Source organism: Gopherus flavomarginatus, chromosome 5 (assembly GCF_025201925.1).
Source record: "Gopherus flavomarginatus isolate rGopFla2 chromosome 5, rGopFla2.mat.asm, whole genome shotgun sequence".
Taxonomy (NCBI): domain Eukaryota; kingdom Metazoa; phylum Chordata; order Testudines; family Testudinidae; genus Gopherus; species Gopherus flavomarginatus.
This window is the reverse complement of record NC_066621.1, coordinates 159,425,669-159,446,832: the sequence shown is the minus strand read 5'-3', so window position 1 is coordinate 159,446,832 and position 21,164 is coordinate 159,425,669.

The window sequence follows — 21,164 nt, the reverse complement described above, 5'->3', positions numbered from 1 at the left end:
CTCTCTTCGGTAACCTGTTACAGTCAGACCTAGTTAACTTGTGCCTGGTATATCAGCAAATCTGGGTGTCTAAAGAATGGAGGGGCAAAGTAAGGAATCTGAACCCAGACACATGGTATTGGCTTGGTTATTTGAACTTATTCCGTGTAAAATGTAAATCTACTTGCAAAAATAAAGAAATAAGAATAATCATATCTGAGGTTCTTTTGGTTTTGTGTGTCTGAACTCAGATGAATTGAATTCCAGTCCATCCTGAAATAATTCACTCATTGCAAGAGAGTAACAAGTCTTTACGTCAGGCTGTGAGTCACAAAAAATGGTTGACTGGTAAATAATGAAGAGGACAGGCCACTGATACAGAGTAATTGGAATCACTCAGTAAGCAGGGTACAAACAGACCATATGTATTTGGATAGAGCTAAATGTAGCTGTATATCTCTAGGACCAAAGACTGTAGGTCATACTTACACGATGGGGAACTCTCTCCTGGGAAGCAGTGACTGAAAAATATCTGGGGCTGTGATGGATAATCAGCTGAACGTGAGCTCCCAGTGTGACACTGTGACTGAAATGACTAATGTGATCCTGGTTTGCATAAACTGGGGAATCTCAAGTAGGAGCAAAAAGATTATTTTAGCTCTGTATTTGGCACTGGTGTGACCACAGCTGGAATACCGCATCCAGTTCTGGTGCCCACAGTTCAAGAAGGAAGCTGATAAATTGGAGAGGGTTCAGAGAAGAACCAGGAGAATGATTAAGATTAGAAAGCCTGCCTTCTAGTGATAGACTCAACAACAAGAATGTTGAGAGGGGTGACTTGATTACAGTGTATAAATATCTGCCACTCAGACATCTGTCCTAAAACTTTTACCAGCAGATGGGTTGTCAGCAAGATACACACACTGTGCACAATATTTGTGCCAACCACAGTGATTGGTATTTTCTATTAAGCGAGTAAAAAATAAATCCATCCTAGAAAGTTAAGAGTGGGCCTATACTGTAGGAAGATAAATAAACCACAGTGCCAGTTGGATCAATTCTACATCTGATTAATAAATCTGTGCATTTCTTAATGGTCTGCACAGAGGGGAGGTAAAGTAAGTATATGACACAGAACTATTTTGATTAGCCAGGACTAGAAAAGACTGCTGGGAATTTCAGAGGGATCTCACAAAAGCTGGGTGAAAGGGGAGGTGGATGTCAGAAGAAATTCACTATTGAGAAAAGCACACTGGGTTGAAAAATTTGAATTACCCATAGTCTTACTGGCTTCTAAAAAGATTGCTATCAACTCAAGAAAGGGACCTGAGCAATACTGCAGACAATTCAATCAAAACCTCTACTCAGTGTGCAGCGGAGCTTAAAAAATGCAAAAAATAAAAAACCCTAATACGTAAATTCAGCTCATTGGAATAATCTGCTCATAGAAGATGCAGCGTCTGTGGAGGACAAAAAATTATTTTGCAAAAAAAAAAAAAAAGAAAAGAAACATTTCACTTTTCTGTCATTTCAAGCTGAATCAGAATATTTTTTTTGATTGACCTGAAACATTGAGTTTTGAATCTGTTGAGCAAAACAGGAGACTGCATTTCTCTGTCAATGCATTGCCTTGTAGGAATTATAGTCTGGGCCCCTCATTCTCTTCTACATCGTCTCATAATGCGATGCAAATAACCCCCTGAGTGAGCTGCATGGTTCATCATGGGAATCACATGCCTGTGGGTCCATTTTGGGAGATACAGTCCAGTCAGGGTTGGGAGTCAAGCTTGTAAGGGACATCAGGCTCACAAACTACAACTCCCATGATGCAATGTATCACTTAAGAGATGGCACAATTAAAAAATACAACATAATCAATGGCTTAGACAGGGTAGAATGGGAGCTCCTGTTCTCCCTCTCTCATAACAAAAGAACAAGAGACCATTCAGAACTGATAACAAGAAATATCCTCTCACACAACAGGTAGTTAAGGAATGGACCTCATTGTCACATGATGTCAGTGAGACCAAGAGCTTAGCTGGACTGAACAACAATTGGCTGTTTATTTGGATAACAGGAACATCCAGTGTTATATAGTAAATATTAAAAACACATCTAAGAGCTCTGGAAGGACTATAACCCCACAAGATTCAAGGCGTGGCCCAACCTTTAAATATGGGGGTCAAGGGTGGGTTTCACCCTAAGGTGAGTAAACTCTGGTAACTGGAGCTAGTAATTTTTCTTGAGTTAATTGTCACTAAACGCCATCTTTTTGCCATCAGGCAATGCAGTTTCATTTTAACCTGGCACAGTGTCCCCAGATACATACTCCTTTTTGTGGTATCAATTGTTGCTTTGGTACAGCCTGTTCTCATAGTTGCAGATGAGCTAATTAATGGCCCCTTCTGCTACAGTTTCTTAGAAATAAGAATCACAGGAATCATTTGGGCTGGTAATTTATATAGCTCCATGAAACCATATAATGATCCCGAGAGGAGTTAAGCCTCACCACCTAAGGGTTTTTTGTATATTAATAAATAACAGCTAAGATGAATAAATCATTACACAGCAGGTTGCATTTATTGTACTTTGCAATTCACAGAACAGACCCCAGAAGAGTATATTTTAACACCTACGACTGCAGTCTGAAAAGCTCTCTCCTGTCAGCTCATGCTGCCACTTTTTGAATCCTCATAATTTAAATAAACCATTAGCCAGCTTGTACTTTTGCTGCTCTTTTTGGCAGTTTGTTTTTTTATGGACTCTCTTCGAATCATCCTGTGTTTGTTTTCTAATTAGACTAGGTCCTGAAGAACACCTAATATCCGCAGTAGCAGAGACCATAATGCATGCAGTCTGCTATCAACAGATGAACAAGGACACCTTCTGTCACAATCTTTATGGCCTAGCTGAACTGGGCAATTGCTTTAATATATCACTTTAATAATCCAAAGGACCATTCAACTGTGAACTATTCTGGCTATAATTTAGGAGATTTTGACCAAATTTTTGCTAGACAATGTACTGTTTCGAATAGTGTTTATTGTAATTAAACCTTTCCCTGTTTAAAATGGCCTGCATACTATACCATTGTGTTAATGAGGGAGATAATAGCACTTCCCTCCCTTACAGGGTTGTTGCAAGGATAAAATCCATTAGTTAATTAAAATTGAATTTAAAACATATTTAAACTAGAGGGTTGTATCCTTCATTGCTTCTGCAAACCAAACTATAGCCCAGAGAGAAAGCAGCATGTTAAGCTGCTGCTTGTAATATATTAGCAGTAGTGGATGCCAGAGAGAATTCTCCATGTAGAAACTGCATGGAAATTGGAGGGAGGAGCACAAGTTTCAAGAGACTTCAGGAAGTCAGTCTGTGTGCACATGGCTGCAATGTCAGCTGCAGTGGCAACATGTCTGTCAATAGTTCTCTGAATAAAATGCCAGTTTAGTTTTAGAAACCTGGAGTTCTTTCATGTTGTTCCCCAGCACACAAAACCCTTCTACCTGCAGCACCAGGCAGTTCGTGGACCAGATTTTCCTCTAAATCAGGTTTTTCCTGTTTTCTGATTTCTACCTGAATGAATAGGCTTTCTGCTTATTGATGCCTAGAACCTTCTCAGAAATTTTGGAATTGAGCAATTGATATTCAAGAGTGATCACATTACAGACAGACAAAACAGAGCAATGCCATGGAGTATAGATCCTCTCTTTGCTTGGCCAAATACCTATTGAAGAGAAGTCCTTTGATTGAAAAGCCTGCAGGGCAGTGACTGGGACTTCCTGTGTTTGTGGACAGCACCTAGCACACCGAATCCTACCACAAGACAAATATTAATACTCTTAGATAAATTGTCCCACCTTTTGCTCGCCACTTGGTGAAACAAAGAAGGGAACCTTAGAACATGTTAAAGTGCATCGTACTTACATTACTGTGTGTAGCCATTCGTTAGCTCCTATCCGAAGTACTTTAGGAAGTGGAACAGCACATATTTAGATCTACAGTACAGTGCTGTATATTTATACCCCTGATTCAAATTATGCCTATCTTTCCCTCAGAATAGGGATAATTTCTAGACATCTGAAACTGTGGACAAATCTTTTTCCTATTGCTCAGCTGAATGGACACCTCAATGGGACTATTTGTCTGAATAAAGTGGGGGGAAAATGGCCCCCAAGGACAAATATTTTTGTAATTCATCATTTCAATTCTATATATTTTATGCTACTCATGAGACAGTCACATGAATACCAAATTATTCCCCACGCTACAGGCCATTCCTAGACATACCAGACCCACAGAGCAGGAAGAAAGGACTTTCTGTTAATGCTAGAAATAATAGGAAGAATAATTAGTGATTACCTTTGAAAAGTCATGGAAGATGAATGAGAGTCCAGATGACTGGAAAAGGGAAAATATAGTGTCAATCTGTAAAAAAGAATAAGGAGAAACCAGGGAATTATAGACCAGTCAGCTTAACTTCAGAACCCAGAAAGATAATGGAGGAAGTAATTAAGCAAACATCTGGAAGATAATAAGGTGCTAAGTAACAGTCAGCATGGATTTGTCAAAAATGAATCATGTCAAACCAAACCAACCTGACAGCTTTCTGTGCAGGGTAACAAGCTTTGTGGCTAGGGGGCAAGTGGTAGATGTAGTGTGGCTTGACTTTAGTAAGGCTTTTGATACTGTCTCATGTGACCTTGTCATAAACAAAGTGGAAGGCCTGAAATCATAGAACAAGTTTTTTATAGCATAGCCACTGATGGTCGCTACTTCCTCTCTCCACCCCCCATCCTCCCCAAGTAGTGCTGCAATTTTATAAAATTCAAAAAGCAGCTCTGCATTTTTCATTTACCATTGTGCCTGCAATTCTTCTGCTGTGTTTAACCTGGCTGGGCCCAGGGAGCTTTTGTGGCTTGAAGCAGCCCTCTCGCAATATACTGAAGTTCAGGTCGGAAAAGTATCATTTCTGTCCTTGAAATTCCACATGGATTTTTTTCTGTGTGCCTGCCCTGAGCTATTTGAGACAATAACTCTCTGTGTCTTGTCCTGTTCCAAGCTCTCTACCTCTACAGGACCACCGCAGCTCACCCACACTGCAGCAGAAGCCCAGTGTACTTTCATGGACCATTTCAAAGGGAAGTGTTTCCATGATGAAATCACGGTTGAAGTTCTGGAGAGGGCCAACAAGCAAGTCCAGAACCAAAGACAGAGGGACTAGAGGAAAGGCACGGTGAGAAGTAAGAAGAAAGGCTCAGGCTGGCTCCATAGCTTCAGGACAGGGTTTCAGCATGGGAGTGGGCACTGGCTTTGCAGTTAGGGGAGGACAGAGCTGACCAGAAAGAACTGTTTGAGCAGCAGTGCTTAATTTGTAATGAAAACAGTGCCAGGACTCAAGCAAAGAGGTGCTGGGGCACAGAGAATTTTTTTACATTTCAACCTGAAGCAGCAAGCCCAGAGGTGCCAGGGCTATGAACTGCCAAGCCCAGAGGTGCCAGGGCTCAACGCTGACAAGCCCTGGCACAAATTAAGCCCTGGCTCTAGGGAGTCTGGAATACGGCTGGTTGTACACAGGTGTGCGTGCTGCACAGCCCATCCTCATTCTCCCCTCAGGTTCTACTTACAGTCAATTTCTGGCACGTGGGTGAAACTTCTGCCAAAGTGAGACACTCTCAAACTGTAAGTGCTAAGGATTCATAACCATCAATGCCTCCCGTTACCAGTCAGATAGGGCATTTCCCTGTCTATAGACAGAAGGCGGAGGCTGATCACATTGAAAAGAGCCCTCTGACCTACTTGCAAAGGACGTCATGCAGCACAGAAGCACACACAAAGAGCCTTGGATACAATGGTGACTGGCATTGTAGAAAGGCTACAGGCAGACACAGAGAGATGTCCATAATAAAAAGGCTTAAGAATATGTTTTTTAAAATGAAAGGTAAAGATGCATTGGCAGAGAAAGCATCTGTCTATACAGAGCGCGAGACCCACACAGCATTTGTGCAATCAAGTGATGCTTGAATGTAAACTGGAAATAGCAATAATACCTCCCTCTTATACAGCACTTTTCATCAGTAGTGTTTCACACTCGTCTGAAGTATTTATGCTCACAACTCCCCTGGGAGGTAGGCAAATGAGCCTGCTAATTTCAAGTTCAGCATCTCAGTTGCCACTACATACATGACTGCATTCCCCATGAATGCAAGTGTCCCTGCCTCTATATGTAACCCACACCTCCTAGGTGTGGTGCTCTGTCCCCTCTGTGGCACTGAGACCACTTAGAGATTATTGACTCTGTTACAGCCTCAGTTAAAGGTCATGGTGGCTTTTAGCTCAGGCAGTTAGCTGCAGAGGTCCCAGGTTCAATCCTGCCTGTTGATGACCATATACACACACTTCTGCAGCCCAAATGTGCCTCTGCCCTTGAAACGTTTGGCCCTAGCAGACTAGTCAAGCGATTGCGTATGATCATTCCATTGTCCTTTCATGCTGACTGCTTGAGGCACACGACTGAAATATACAAGAATCCTTCTCTGTGACTGTCGGAAATACGTGTTTACCTGATTGATGGGAGCAGCTGCAAAGGAGTTATTCCCATCTGCTGGGGGAAACAACAACATATGTTTAAAAAACCCACCCAAACATAATCACATGTATTATTTATCAAATCGTATAATTTATTTTCAGACATTTAGAAGATGTTGTTGCCTATGTAAATATGTATTTGAAGGAGTCGTCATTCCAATCTCCTGGATGAAATAATATGTATTTTAAAGAACCTTTCAGGAAGGATATTTTTTTAAACGAATCATAAAAACCACAGAAGTACCAAACCTAGTTGGCATGCTAATCATGCAGTGACACAAATGGACAGAAGGCAGCTGCCGTTCTGTCAGAGGCCATTATTCCCAGATTAGCACCGCTCCTCACTGTGCAGTTCCCTGGCTGTTGTGACGTGGTGTCACATTTCTCATGCTCTTCAAGCACATTTTCAAAAAAGTGTCAGAGACCCTCCTAATTCTGTTGTTACCAACAACATCAGTGTCAGTGTGTCCCTGCTTTGAGCACGGCTAGCTAGCATACAGCACTCTAGGACAGCATGAGACAGGCCTGGGTGCCACACAGGGAACATGGTCTGAACTGCAGAAGCAGGGATGGCCTTTGGGGAAGGCTGCAATGGCCATGTGACTGGTTTCATCTCACTGCCATTGAATGAGACAGACCTGCGATGCAGGACAATCAGAGCACCGCAGAGAGGCCGCCGTGCAGTGTGAGGCAGGCCTTATCTGTATCTCTCTCTGTTAGTACCAAGCTGCCTCCTCCGTCCTCTTGTTGGCTAGCCTGTGTTCAGTGACTTCTCGGGAAAAATGAACAGCTGTACCCAAGATGAATGCCCCCCTGCCTGCTTCGAAACGTGGGCTGGGAGTTAAAAGTCAAAGCCAGCCTGATTCTACAGAGCTGCTGTGATTATTGTTGTATTGCACTTAGCAATAAAGGAAGGTTGGCCTTACGTATCCCTGTCGCCACTGGCATGTGTTTGGCTGGGCAGCTCTCATTGCCATGACAAGGAAGAGCCCATTCTCCTTTCAACAGTCACCAAATGACTCCCAAGGCTGAATCTCAAAATGCAGCAGCAAAATTTCTAGCATAATTACAGTTTCTTTAGCACCAGGCTCCCTGCCTGTGAACCACGATCAGAAAACAAGATAATGCGCATTCATTACTAGGAAAATACATCCTGGGAGAGATCAATGGAGGGCGTTTCTAGCTGGGATGGAAATACAAATATAAACTTCACCCACAAAATGTACATGCTCACTATTCCCTTTGTGAAAATGTCCTTGTAATTAATCCAGAGACAGTAGCTTTCCACTTGATAAAACAACTCCTTTAAAATCAGTAAGTCCCATATATACATTTATATCAGTGCCCTAAAAAGATGGTGAATCGAGGTGATTGCTCTGCACTTTGGGGGACCCCCAGGCCAATGCCATTGGCTGCCATGGTTGGTCCCGGAAGAGACGAATCCGTCACTTCCACCCCGGGTCCCGCACCCACCTAGGGACAGCTCTGTTATTGATAACACCAGAACAGACCATAAAGAGGGATTCATGGATCTGAATGAGTGTCTAAGGGGAGAGCACACAAAGAGGCATAGGCATAGGCACTGGGCATAATCCCATTGCAGGTCATCAGCACTACTCCCACGTCATGGATCAGCGAGATCCCTGAAGGGTGGAGTGGGGTGGGGCAAGGAGGAGGCTGAGGGTACAGCCTATCCCCCAATGCATTGCATACACCTTTCAGCAATGAAATCACACTCTGATCCCACCAAGGGGACCGCAGGGCTGCTGGGACAGGCAGGGCTCCCCAAGAGGATACAGGGCCCAGTCAGAACTTCCTTTGGGGATGCCCATGAAAACCACAGTCTGGCAGTGAGATCAAACGTTCACCCTAGATTTCAGACTCTAAGCCCACAGGAGAACATTACCTTTTCAAGTGCCATTCTGGGCCCTGATCCTGCAACCGAATCTGTGCTCAGCCCTTTTGACTTCAGCAGGGCCCCATGTGACCCCCGGGTGCACCAGCACAGACCCGATGGCAGACTCCATCACTGCACAGGCCATCTCGCAGACATGCAGTAGGAGATTAGAGACTCTTGAAATTAACAAAGTTTACTGTTGGCCATAGATATTCCTATTACATAGCAGCTGTCATTCCAGCAGCTGAATCTGCCCTAGGTTTTTATGGCTAGAATAAACTTTTTATGCAGAAAAAAGTGCTACAAAATACACCATTTAATGTATTTTTCAGTGACTGCCTTACAGAGTTTTCCAGGGCTAATAAGCACTCAAGTTTTTACTGTTCAGGTTTTATTATTATTATTAAGGGAAGAAAAGAGTGAAGAGACTGAAGAGGCACTAGGTGGCGTGGAGAAAAATCATCCATGAGAGCTCATTGTGATGATACGTGGGCTTTAAGTAGCATAAAGATGACCGCCATGAAGAGCAAGTCATTTTACAGAACTCATGTGCCTAATTCAGAATGATGGCCTTTGTCTATTTGGATACCCATAAATCTGAAATAATTATGTTAGCATTGGTTGGTTTGACTGGGATATTTAGGCATTTTGGTGAAAACGTAAGTAAAAAGAATGATATTTAGTCTCCAGTCCAGCAAAACCGCATGCTAAAGTGTTTTGCATGATCAGGGCCTTAATTTACATTTGATACTATCCGTCCCACTGCATAGCCTCCTGAGTCTATGAAAAAGCAGCAAGTCACTCAGTTTGAGACTGTGCAGAAGGATGATACAGCTCAGACTGGTTTCATGCTTCAGGGTTTTAGCCAGTCACCTGGTGGGGTCAGGAAGGGATCCTCCACCCCCCAGTGTATTCTGGAAGGGGTTATCTTTTTTATTTTTTAAATCTCCTTCCTCTGAAGCATCAGAGATGAATATGGCTGGAGATGGGTCATAGGATGCGGAAGGCCAGGGCTCTGAGGTGGTACCAAGCATTCTCTCTCTCTCAGGAGTTTACTTGGCTGGTTCTTGCTCATGCACTCAGGGCTAACTGAACACCATATGGGCCATCTGCTGGGGCCAGGGAGGAATTTCCCCAAGGTCAGATTGGCAGTAATCTTGGGGGGGGTGTTGTCTTCCTCTGCAGCATGTGGGTACGGGTCACTTGCCAGGATTACCTGGGTATATCTCACTTAATCATTTTTTTGAGTCTTGAGCACTGATCCACTACATCCTTCCGGTGTCACATAATAGTCTAGTCTCCTGTGGGCTGTAATATTTTGATCTAATTTTGGTTCTTGGGTTTAATATGCAGGTGCTGGGTGGTGATAGTGGCCTGTGACATACAGGAGGTCAGACTAGATGATGTAGCAGTGCCTTCTGGCCTTGAATTCTAAGACTCTGAACCATGGATACTAACGTGAGAGGACACCATGTTTCTAAAACTAGACAGGTGCTTTATTAAGTGACTTATTTACAAAGATGTTGCAACTGCAGCTGGCATTCCAGCCATGTGCACACAGACTGACTTTCTGGTGCCTCCTTGTGATGGAGTACGTTCCCCACACTCACCCTGAAGGGGTTAATCTAGGCCAGAGGGCCCAATTAACCTATTAGGCTGCAATCTGGGAGAATTAAGGGTGAGAGGGAAGCCCTAATTAGGGAAGCTCAGCTGTGCAAGAACAGGAAGAGTTTCTCTAAAGCAGGGAGCTGGTAGCAGAAAGATGCTGCAGGATGGAAGGCTAAACTCACTTTCCCTGGAATAAGGGAGAGAAAGAACAAATGGGTATAAACTGGACACTAGGAAGTTTAGACTTGAAATTAGACGAAGGTTTCTAACCATTAGAAGAATGAAGTTCTGGAACAGCCTTCCACGGGGAGTAGTGGGAGCAAAAGACATATCTGGCTTCAAGACTAAACTTGATAAGTTTATGGAGGGGATGGTATGATGGGATAGCCTAATTTTGGCAAATAATTTGGCAATTGATCTTTGATTATCAGCAGGTAAGTATGCCCAGTGGTCTCTGATGGGATGTTAGATGGGTTGGGATCTGAGTTACTACAGAGGATTCTTTCCTGAGTGCTGGCTGGTGAGTCTTGCCCACATGCTCAGGGTTTAACTGATCGCCATATTTGGGGTTGGGAAGGAATTTTCCTCCAGGGCAGATTGGCAGAGGCCCTGGAGGTTTTTCGCCTTCCTCTGCATCATGGGACACGGGTCACTTGCTGGAGGATTCTCTGCAGCTTGAGGTCTTCAAACCACAATTTGAGGACTTCAGTAACTCAGACATAGGTTAGGGGTTTGTTATAGACTCATAGACTCATAGACTTTAGGGTCAGAAGGGACCAATATGATCATCTAGGCCACAGAACCCTACCCGTCCACTTCTATAACAAACCCCTAACCTATGTCCGAGTTATTGAAGTCTTCAAATTGTGGTTATAGATGTTGCTGAGTGAGATTCTGTGGCCTGCGTTGTGCAGGAGGTCAGACTAGATGATCATAATGGTCCCTTCTGACCTTAAAGTCTATGAGTCTATGAGAAAGGGGTTTTGGACCAAAGAGGAAGAGTTTGTCTAGCAGACCCAGGCGGTAGGGGTGGAGAATGCAAGCCTGGGATAGGCAAGGCAGAAGTAGTCCAGGGGAGAAGCAGGAGGGTTTGGGGTAGTACATGCCTTGGCTGCCAGAGATTGGGCCCTTAGACTGGAACCCACAGTAGAGGCAGAAGCGACTCCAGGCCCCAGCATGCCAAGCGTGTGCTTGGGGCGGCAAGCCGTGGGGGGTGCCCTGCCAGCGCTGCGAGGGCGGCCGGCAGGTTGCCTTCAGCAGCTTGCCTCTGGAGGGTCCGCTGGTCCCGCGATTTCGACAGACCTGCAGGCTGCCGCCGAATTCGCGGGACCAGGAACCCTCCACAGGCAAGCCTGCCGTGCTTGGGGCGGCAAAATACCTAGAGCTGCCCCTGAGTAGAGGGCAGGTCTGTGTTCCCCTATCAGCTACTGAACGAGTGGCACAATCTGCGCAATGATCTTGTAGACTGTCCAGGTTCATCCCAGCCACTGAAGAAGAGGCTCAGGCAGGGCAGTGGAGTTAAGGACGGCTTGGGACGCTGCAGAGGATGGATACAGGCCTGGAAGGGGAGGACTCTTGTGATTCGGCCAGAGGGCTAAGCCACGAAGATGAGGAGTGAGAGAGGGCCCGCAGGGCGACAGAGCGAGGCGACGGGCTGAGAAACCACCAGAAGAGGGAGTCATGCTGAAAGAGCTAATCCCCAGAGCGGCCAGCAGGAGGTACCCTTACTGGTGCATAGTGAACCCCCTGGCACTCTTCCAAGCTCCTCGCTCCTGCAACCTGTGCTCCTGCTCCCATGTGCCGCGCAGTTTGCTACACTACCCAGTGGCAGCTTAAAGAGATTCCCAATGACATTTTAGAGCAATGTTTGAAAAGGTAATTTCAAAGTTCTGTTTTCTGATTTAACAAAACCTCCCAAGCCAAATGCTCATATAATGACTAACCATGAAGTTCCTACACAGACTCTTTCCTGTGACACAACTTGCTTTGAAATTTCCACTAGGCCTATAAAATAACTGCCAAGTGACAGTAGAACTGAAAGCCTGGTCTCCATGTATGCACGGGACTCCCCATTGACTTCAGAGGGAGTCACATGGGAGAGGAGATGCTGAGTCGGAGCTGCAGTCATTCAGGACTTGCTGTACAATATTTGGGTTTGCCAGACACACACACTGCACAAGGCAAAAGGAACAGAATCTAACACAGGACATTCACTTGCACAAGCGGTACCAATGGGAAGAACTAATGTAGATGAAGTTCCTGCAGCTACATCTTAGTGTTTTTAACACTGCATCATTAAGGTCTGCTCCAAGCAAGACTGACTGACTCATCAATATAATGTTAGCAGGCACAGGAACCCTGTCTACACTAGAGTTCCCACCAGTTATGGAGCTTCACTATGGAGTAGTGAGGATTTTTGCCAACAACACGGTTTACATCTAGCAAATGTCCGGAGGCCCTCATCACTGAAATTCTTTTGTTTTGCAATAGGTATTGCTCTTAGGCATCTCCTCCAGAAATGTACTGCGCTACCCATGGTTTGCACCCACTCGTGTGCCCGTAACACATCCATCTACAGAAATACACCGCAACAGTGACGGGAGGTCACGACCATGTTGACTTACGTTTGCTTCAAGGCAAAGTCAAAATGACCTTGATAAAAATGGAAAATTGCTCTGAAATCAACAAGATGAAATTCAGTAAAGACAAGTGCAAACAACTATACTTAAGAAAGAAAAATCAAATGTACGACCACATAATGAGGACTCGCTGGCTAGGTGGTCGGACTGATATGAAGGAGCAAGAGGTTCTAGTACATCTTAGATTGAATATGAGCCAACAACGTGATGCAGTTGCGAAAAAGGTTCATATCATCCTGGGGGACATTAACGAGAGTGTTGTACATAAGAAATGGGAGGTAATTGTTCCTTCTTCTCAGCACAGGGGAGGCTTTAGTTGGAGTACTGTGTCCCATTTTGGGTGCACAATTTAAGATGTGGATAAATTGGAGAGGGTCCAGAGATGAGCAACAAAAATGATAAAAAATTTAGAAAACCTGAGGTATGAGACAAGGCTAAAAACTGAGCACGTTCAATCCTGAGAAAAGATAACCGAGGAGGGACCTGATAACAGCCTGCTAAGATGTTAAGAGCTGTCATAGAAAGAACAGTGCTCAATTGTTTTCCATGTCCACTGGAGATAGGACAAATAGTAATAGGCTTAATTAGGAGCATAAGAGCAGCCATGCTAGGTCAGACCAGAGGTCCATCTAGCCCAGTGTCCTGTCTTCCAACAGTGGCCAGTGCCTCAGAGGAAATGAATGGAAAAAGTAACCATCAAGTGATGGAGGGGAGAACTAGGTCAGTGGTTTGAGCATTGGCCTGCTAAACCCAGGGTTGTGAGTTCAATCCTTGGGGGGCCACTTAGGGAGCTGGGGCAAAAATTGGTCCTGCTAGTAAAGGCAGGGGGCCAGACTCAATGACCTTTCAGGGTCCCTTCCAGTTCTAGGAGATATACCAATCTCCTATTATTAGTTATTTATCCATCCCGTCACCCATTCAAATTATGTTCATCTATGTATCTGACAATTTTGTTCTTTACTATAGTTTCAACCAGTTTGCCCGGTACTGAAGTCAGGCTTACCGGCCTATAATTCCTGGGCTCACCTCTGGGGCCCTTTTAAAAAATTTGCATCACATTAGCGGACCTGCAATGGTGGGGAGAGGCACCCATCCCCGCTGGCCCCAGCACGGACTGCCCCGGACTTGTCTTTCCCCCAGCCCCGAGCTGCTGTGGTGAGAGAGGGCTGGGGGGAATCCTCTCTCCCACTGCATCCCTGGAGCAGCCTGCACCCCAAACCCCTATCCCTGGCCCCACCCCAGACCCTGCACCCCCCTACCCCCCAACTCTCAGCCCCAGCCCTGTGCCCCCTCACACACCCTGAACCCCTCATCCCACCCCAGAGCCTTCACCCCTAGCCAAAGCCCTCACCCCCTGCACCCAACCCTCAGCCCCAGCCCTGAGCCCCTTCCTGCACCCCGAGCCCGTCATCCCCAGTCCCACCCCAGAGCCCACACCGCAAGCCAGATCCCTCATCTTCCCAGAGCCCAACCCTCTGCCCCAATTTTGGGCCATCTCCCACACGCCAAACTCCTCGGCCCCACCCCCACCACATGAATTTTGTTATGTGCACCAATATGAAGGGGATCCATTCCGCACAGGCACATAAAAAACGAGAGGGAAAACTGATATTGCGGATGGAAATTGCTGCCAAAATAACCCCCAGATTGCACAGACGCCTCCCATTAGCATCCCTCCAACACTGGCCACTGCACAGGAGTCTTGTCGGGTTCCAGCTGTGCATTCGCATGCCCCGGGGCCGGGTTTGCTAGAAGCCCTGTGCCTGGAGTGTTGTACACACAGCGCTCAGGCGTGTAGTGACTTGCCAGGATCCGTTACTTCCACAGCGATCTACTCCCGCCACAGGACGGGTGGGTCCGAGGAAACCTCCCTGAGCACGTTGCCAGCTAACCAGGAGCCAGCCCACAGATGCTCAGGACCATCTCAGGCAATGAGGAAATCCAGCCCCAGACAAACTCACTTCCTGAGCACTCTGATCTCGCGGAGCAGAGCAGCACTTTGCCTGGCAAGCAGAACCATTCAACAATCCAGCGCCTCGGGGGGAAGTATCCTAAAGCTGGGCCAACAGGAGGTGAGCTGCTGGAAGCAAAACCTGCCCCTTCTTTGGAGAGCTTCCCTCTTCCAGTGCACTTTAGGGAGGTTTCTTGTTCTCTGAACACGGGCCTGCGGTGGAATATTCCCTGGGCAGAGGCTCTTTTCGTGCCTCTGTCTCAGACCGCCCAGCGGGGAAGCCTTTCTCTTGCTAGAAGCAGGTAGGGAGAACATACCAGGTGATCTGTCTTACTACCACCGGCTTGCCTGCCCCTTGCCCCCAACCACGCGTGGCTGTTCCTTTCTCCCTGCATCCTCCTGCTCAACAACATGCCCCACAGAGGAACCACGTAGCCAGGTAGCCAGGGGGACAGACAGGGCCGCGGGGACTTGAGTTCTCTTCCTGGCTCTGTTTCCCTTTTCACCCAGGCAGTCCTGTGGACATGGATAATAAAGGCTGTAAAGCGAGGTGCGGGGTGGCTTTTTGGCCCGAGGGCCACAACTGGGTGGGGAAATTGCATGCAGGGCCATGAATGTAGGGCTGGGGCAGGAGGTCGGGGTGCGGGAGGGAGTGCAGGGTGTGGGAGGGGGTGCAGTGTGCGGGAAGGGGCTCAGGGCAGGGGTTTGGGGGCTCAGGGCAGGAGGTTGGAGCGAAGGAGGGGTGCGGCGTGTACAAGGGGGCTCAGGGCAGGGGGTTCGGGTGCAGGAGGGATGTGGCAGGAGGCTCAGGGCAGGGTTAGGGATGCAGGAGGGATGCAGGGTGTACAAGGGGGCTCAGGGCAGGGGTAGGGGTGCAGGAGGGGGTGTGGAGTGTGGGAGGGGGCTCAGGGCAGGGGGCTGTGGCGCAGGAGGGATGTGGCAGGGGGATCAGGGCAAGGGTAGGGGAGAAGGAGGGGTGCAGGGTGTACAAGGGGGCTAAGGGCAGGGGTTGGGGTGTAGTGTGTACAAGGGGGCTCAGCGCAGGGGTAGGGGTACAGGAGGGGTGCAGGGTGTACGAGGGGACTCAGGGCAAGGGTACAGGTGCAGGAGGGAGTGGCAGAGGGCTCAGGGATAGGGGTGCAGGAGGGTGCAGGGTGTACGAGGGGGCTCAGAGCAGGGGTATGGGTGCAGGAAGGGGTGTGGAGTGTGGGAGCGGGCTCAGGGCGGGGGGTTGAGGTGCACGAGGGATGTGGCAGGGGGCTCAGGGCAGGGGTTGAGTGCAAGAGGGGTGTGGGGTGTATGGGGGGCTCAGGGTAGGGGTAGGGGTGCAGGAGGGGTATGGAGTGCAGGAGGGGGCTCAGGGCGGGGGGCTGAGGTGCAGGAGGGGTGCAGGGTATACGAGGGGGCTCAGGGCAGGGGTAGAGGGGCAGGAGAGGTGCAGGGTGTATGAGGGATCTCAGGGCAGGGGTATGGAGTGCAGGAGGGGTATGGAGTGCAGGAGGGGGCTCAGGGCAGGGGGTTGAGGTGCAGGAGGGGTGCAGGGTGTACAAGGGGGCTCAGGGCAGGGGTAGGGGTGCAGGAGGGGGTGTGGAGTGTGGGAGGGGGCTAGGGTGGGGGGTTGAAGTGCAGGAGGGATGTGGCAGGGGGCTGTGGCACAGGAGGGATGTGGCAGGGGGATTAGGGTGGGGGTAGGGGTGCAGGAGGGGGTGTGGAGTGTGGGAGGGGGCTAGGGTGGGGGCTTGAAGTGCAGGAGGGATGTGGCAGGGGGCTGTGGCACAGGAGGGATGTGGCAGGGGGATTAGGGTGGGGGTAGGGGTTCAGGAGGGGTGCAGGGTGTACAAGGGGGCTCAGGGCAGGGGTAGGGGTGCAGGAGGGGGTGTGGAGTGTGGGAGGGGGCTAGGGTGGGGAGTTGAAGTGCAGGAGGGGTGCAGGGTGTACAAGGGGGCTCAGGGCAGGAGTAGGGGTGCAGGAGGGGGTGTGGAGTGTGGGAGGGGGCTAGGGTGGGGGGTTGAGGTGCAGGAGGGGTGCAGGGTGTACAAGGGGGCTCAGGGCAGGGGTAGGGGTGCAGGAGGGGGTGTGGAGTGTGGGAGGGGGCTAGGGCGGGGGTTGAAGCGCAGGAGGGATGTGGCAGGGGGCTGTGGCACAGGAGGGATGTGGCAGGGGGATCAGGGTGGGGGTAGGGGTGCAGGAGGGGTGCAGGGTGTACAAGGGGGCTAAGGGCAGGGTGTAGGGTGTACGAGGGGGCTCAGGGCAAGGGTAGGGGTGCAGGAGAGGTTCCGTAGTTTGCCCACCCATGCTGAAAAGGGATAGTAAATGGTCTTGGTGTGCATGGGTGAAGCAGCAGGCACGATGGAGCCCCTTCTCAGCTGAGACCTCTAGTCCCGGCTGTAATACAAATAACTGCCTTATTCTGTGTTTGTACCGCACCTAGCACACAATCGAGTCCTGGCCAGGACCAGGGCTCCTACATGCTACCACAACACGAATCATAGCAATAACAACAAACAGCAGCAATCTAATTACCTAGGACAAGGCGATTAGCATCCACGTAGGATTATGTCTCACATATAGGGTGGCTACATGTCACAGACAATAAAATGCTGCCGACAAGTGAGATATTGCAGGTTTGGGAGGAGCATGGGAAAAGTTGATGAGAAACTGGTCTGGAGGTTTTGAGGGAATCAGGAAAGCTCAGTCAGCCAGTACAGACTCGGCCCTCGGCAAGTACCTTCATCTCAGTTAAACTTGAGCAAAATTATCAAGCTGCAAATTTTCCATGTCTATAGATCACACCCAGCCATGGCAAGGGTCTTCATAATAAGCAGCAGCAGTCTGAGCATCTTTTTTAAAAATCAGGTGCGAAAAGACAGGATGCTTGGGTTACCTGGTTTCTGTAGCAACCACATCTGTGGCTCAGACCGAGAAAGGAGTGATCAGAAATCTGTGGCATCTCCTTTACTGGTTAACTGAATTTTACTCACTTTAAATTCCTTTTCACTGAATGACAGTGCTTCATTGCATTACACTCCAGCCTGAGTGCAAAGGTTTAAAGTCATTCGCTATTCGTAAGTGATAGGCAGTAGAAAAACAGGGAAATGAATATTCGGCAGCCTGATTATGTTCTGCCTATTGCAGACTTTAAATGTAATCTAATCACCACAAACCCCGACACTAATAATACACTCATGTCTTAGAATAAGTGATGAGGAGCACTCACATCTTTAGCGACTGAGCAAGAACCAGTGTGATGAGAACAGTGTGCAAATGCCAAAATGTGCTACACCAGGTCAGGGTATTTCTAATCTCTAGCACCTCACACGCCTTTAAGTAAAAGTCAGCCATCGTCCATTTTATGTTGGCACAGAAAGCTTCTATCTCCACGAGAAGCATTTCTCCCTGGATTAAATCATCCTCCTTGCGTGATACAACTGGTAAACTATAAAAACTGTGGAGAGTTTACAGCAGTTAAGAAATAGAGGCCATAAAAGCACACGATGGCTGGGTCATTGCTGGATTAAATTGAGACTATTTCCTTGCACTGAGGACAGTCTGGAAGGAGGCTGTGCCAAGCAGGAAGAAACAAAAGCTGCAAGTACGTCGGGGCTGCTTTTTGCCTTAGCTCGAGACACACCATAGCACTGGTTGCAGGATGGTTTGTAGGTAACTGTAAGTCAGTTTCTGGCTGTACAGTTTAATTCCCCAAGTTAAATACTTCTCAATGATTAAAACACATTAAAAGTTGCTCATGAGGCTGGAGACTTAATGAACAGTGATTTCATTGCTCCCGGTATCAGCAAGCACCAGGATTCGTTAGAAAGCAGGCAGAGATACTAAGTGAGGTACGTTAAAGTGGCCGAGAGCCTAGCAGGCAGAATACGGGACGGCTCTGTGCTGTAGTTTGGCTATACTTGCTCTGTCTAGGATTATTCACAACACTCATTCTTTCTGTCCCATTTTGCAATGCAGCGCTATGCAGTAAGAGCAGGAGGCTTTTCATGTCAGCCAGATTAGAAAAGATGCACGAACACTTGCCATGAGCTGTAGATGACAGTGCACTGGGGACCCTGTACTGTAAATAAATAACGACAGCTGAGCGTCAAAGTACCGTTTACTATAAATAACGGGTGCAATTGATGGTAAAAGTAACTGATACAGGAGGGTAGGTTCACACTGATTTTTCTCATAGTCTTGCACTGTAAAGTGCATTCTGCCACATTTGTGAGTTATGAATAACTCAAGTGGCACTTATGCAACCCCATCAAACCCCAGGATCTCAAAGCACTTGACAAACATGTCGTCAGTTCTAGCAGCGAGGCCCTCATTGCTACACACACTGCAGGCCTGACGCTACTGGATCTCCATGCACAGACCTTGGGCTTGTGCTCTCTTGCTTTTCCAACTGGCCATTGACTCTACACCCAGAAGGCGGGAAGGATCAAGTCACCAAGGCCCAGAGAGGCTAAGGACCCATCATGACAGCTGCTGACTACCCACTTGACCCACGTACGGGAGGCATTCAGCACGTAGCACAACAGCTCCCTGCGAGCTCACTGAAGTCCACGGCAGCCTTTCCATTGGCTTTAATAGGTGCTTGTCCCAGGGTGCTCTACTCACCGCTGTAGCACCTCCTTCTGGCCGCCTCTGGCGATTAGCTCTGCCAGGCCATCACCCATTCCTGTGGCTGCACTCTCAGTCTCTCCCTCTCCCAGGACTCGGGGACTCCCACCTCCCTCCAGCCAGGTCACTGCAGATTTCCTCTTCCAGGGATACCAATATCTCACAGGATTTGCTGTCCCAGCCAGTCTTTCCTCTCCCTGTCCCTTAACAGCACCACTGCCCAGTGGCTGGTAGGGGAATGCAGACCAGTCCTATATACTGGGGTGCAGCCCAGGGCCCCTACAACAAGCAGTCAAGATCTGCACCTCCTGAACCTTACTGCTGTCTCCACAGTCTGCTTCCTACCTGAGCTCCCCTCACCCTGAGAACGGCTGCAGCCCCATTCTCTGCAGCCCCCCCATTCTGCTCTCAGCTCCAGAGCTTCACACAGGCCCCTCCTCTTCCTGTCCTCCTGAGCCTCTTCTTTAATTCATCCCCCTTGCTCCCTGGCTTCTCCTCCACCAGGCCCCCTTAGCCCTGTCAGACCTGGTGTGGGGTGGACACCCCCTCACATATCCACCCCCAAGCCTGTAACCCCAGGGGGTAAGGATGCTTCCTCCCTTGGAGTTGCCAGAGCTAGGCTCATAAGTCTTCTCGCTCCTGCTGACACAGATTATCCTGGTCCTCCCTGGCACTCCTGAACTTTCCCCTGCAGCCTCTTGCCAGGCCTGCTCAGCAGCTAATAGCTTCTCCTGTAGCACCTTTACTTCCCCACAGGATCCCCCCAGCCCCCTTTCACTCAGGGTCTGCATCCTCACTGTAGCCTGCTCTCTTTCTGTGTTTGTCCCCATCATTGTTTTATCTGCTACTGGGTGCATGGGTTGACCACCTTCCAGGTCCATGGTCATCACCTCCATGCCTCCTTTTCTCCTGTTTCACCGGGCTCCATGCCTTCTCCTTAATACCCCACAAATTCTTGAGAGGGCAGGATCTTTTTATATGGCCGACCCTGCGGCACCCAAAACAAACCCTTGTCCTTGCCTTGTCGGTAGGCCATGTTTCAGCTTTCTCTCATCTAGCCCCCTCCCCTGGCCTAGCCTTCCCCCCCAGTTCATAAATGGGCACCTCTTTCTCATGCGCCCCTGCTGAGCACATGCAAAACACCCACCCCGACACCTCCCTTTCCTGTTCTCCACACAGGTTGGACTCTTTTGAGCTTTCTTGTTTTCCTGCCTTCTAAGTAAGACTACTCATCTTCCCAATACCAGTCCAGGCACGCACTTTTCAGGTGTCCCCTTCATCCGCCACAAACACTTCCTTGGCCAGATTCCTGGCCTCCTGGATCTGGTAGCGCCTTTCCACTCTCAATTTCTGCAGCCTCTGCTAATTTCTTACCACATTAGCTTAGATAAATACTGCTGCTGTTCTGCCAGCTGCGTCAAATAGTTTTTCAGATACAAATATACCTCCCACTGCCTTTGCTGGGTCTCCAGCACCTGGCTCAGAAAGACTTGGATCCATCCCTGCTGTTTGTTAGCAACTCTGGGGTTCCGCCTGGGAGAGTAGAAGTGCCCTGTGCGCAGTAGGATTCTGCTCCATTGTCTCTTTCCCTGTGTTTTTCCACTAGGGCCTTTTGCAGTCGCCTTATATCAGGGGTGGCCACCTTTTAATGTCCTCCACAGTCTCTTAGACTCCCCTTATATCAGGGGCACCATAGGTGGCATGTGACTGTTGCATTTTGGGAGGATGAGCATGAGCTCTGAAAGCACCCTGGAAGTGGGAGGGACACTGGCACCCATGCCTGACACTTCACCCGCCCCGGCTTCCTCTCCTTAAGGCCCTGCCCATGTACCACTCCCATTTCCCCTGAGGCCCTGCCCCACCCACTACCTGCTCCTCTCCCCCA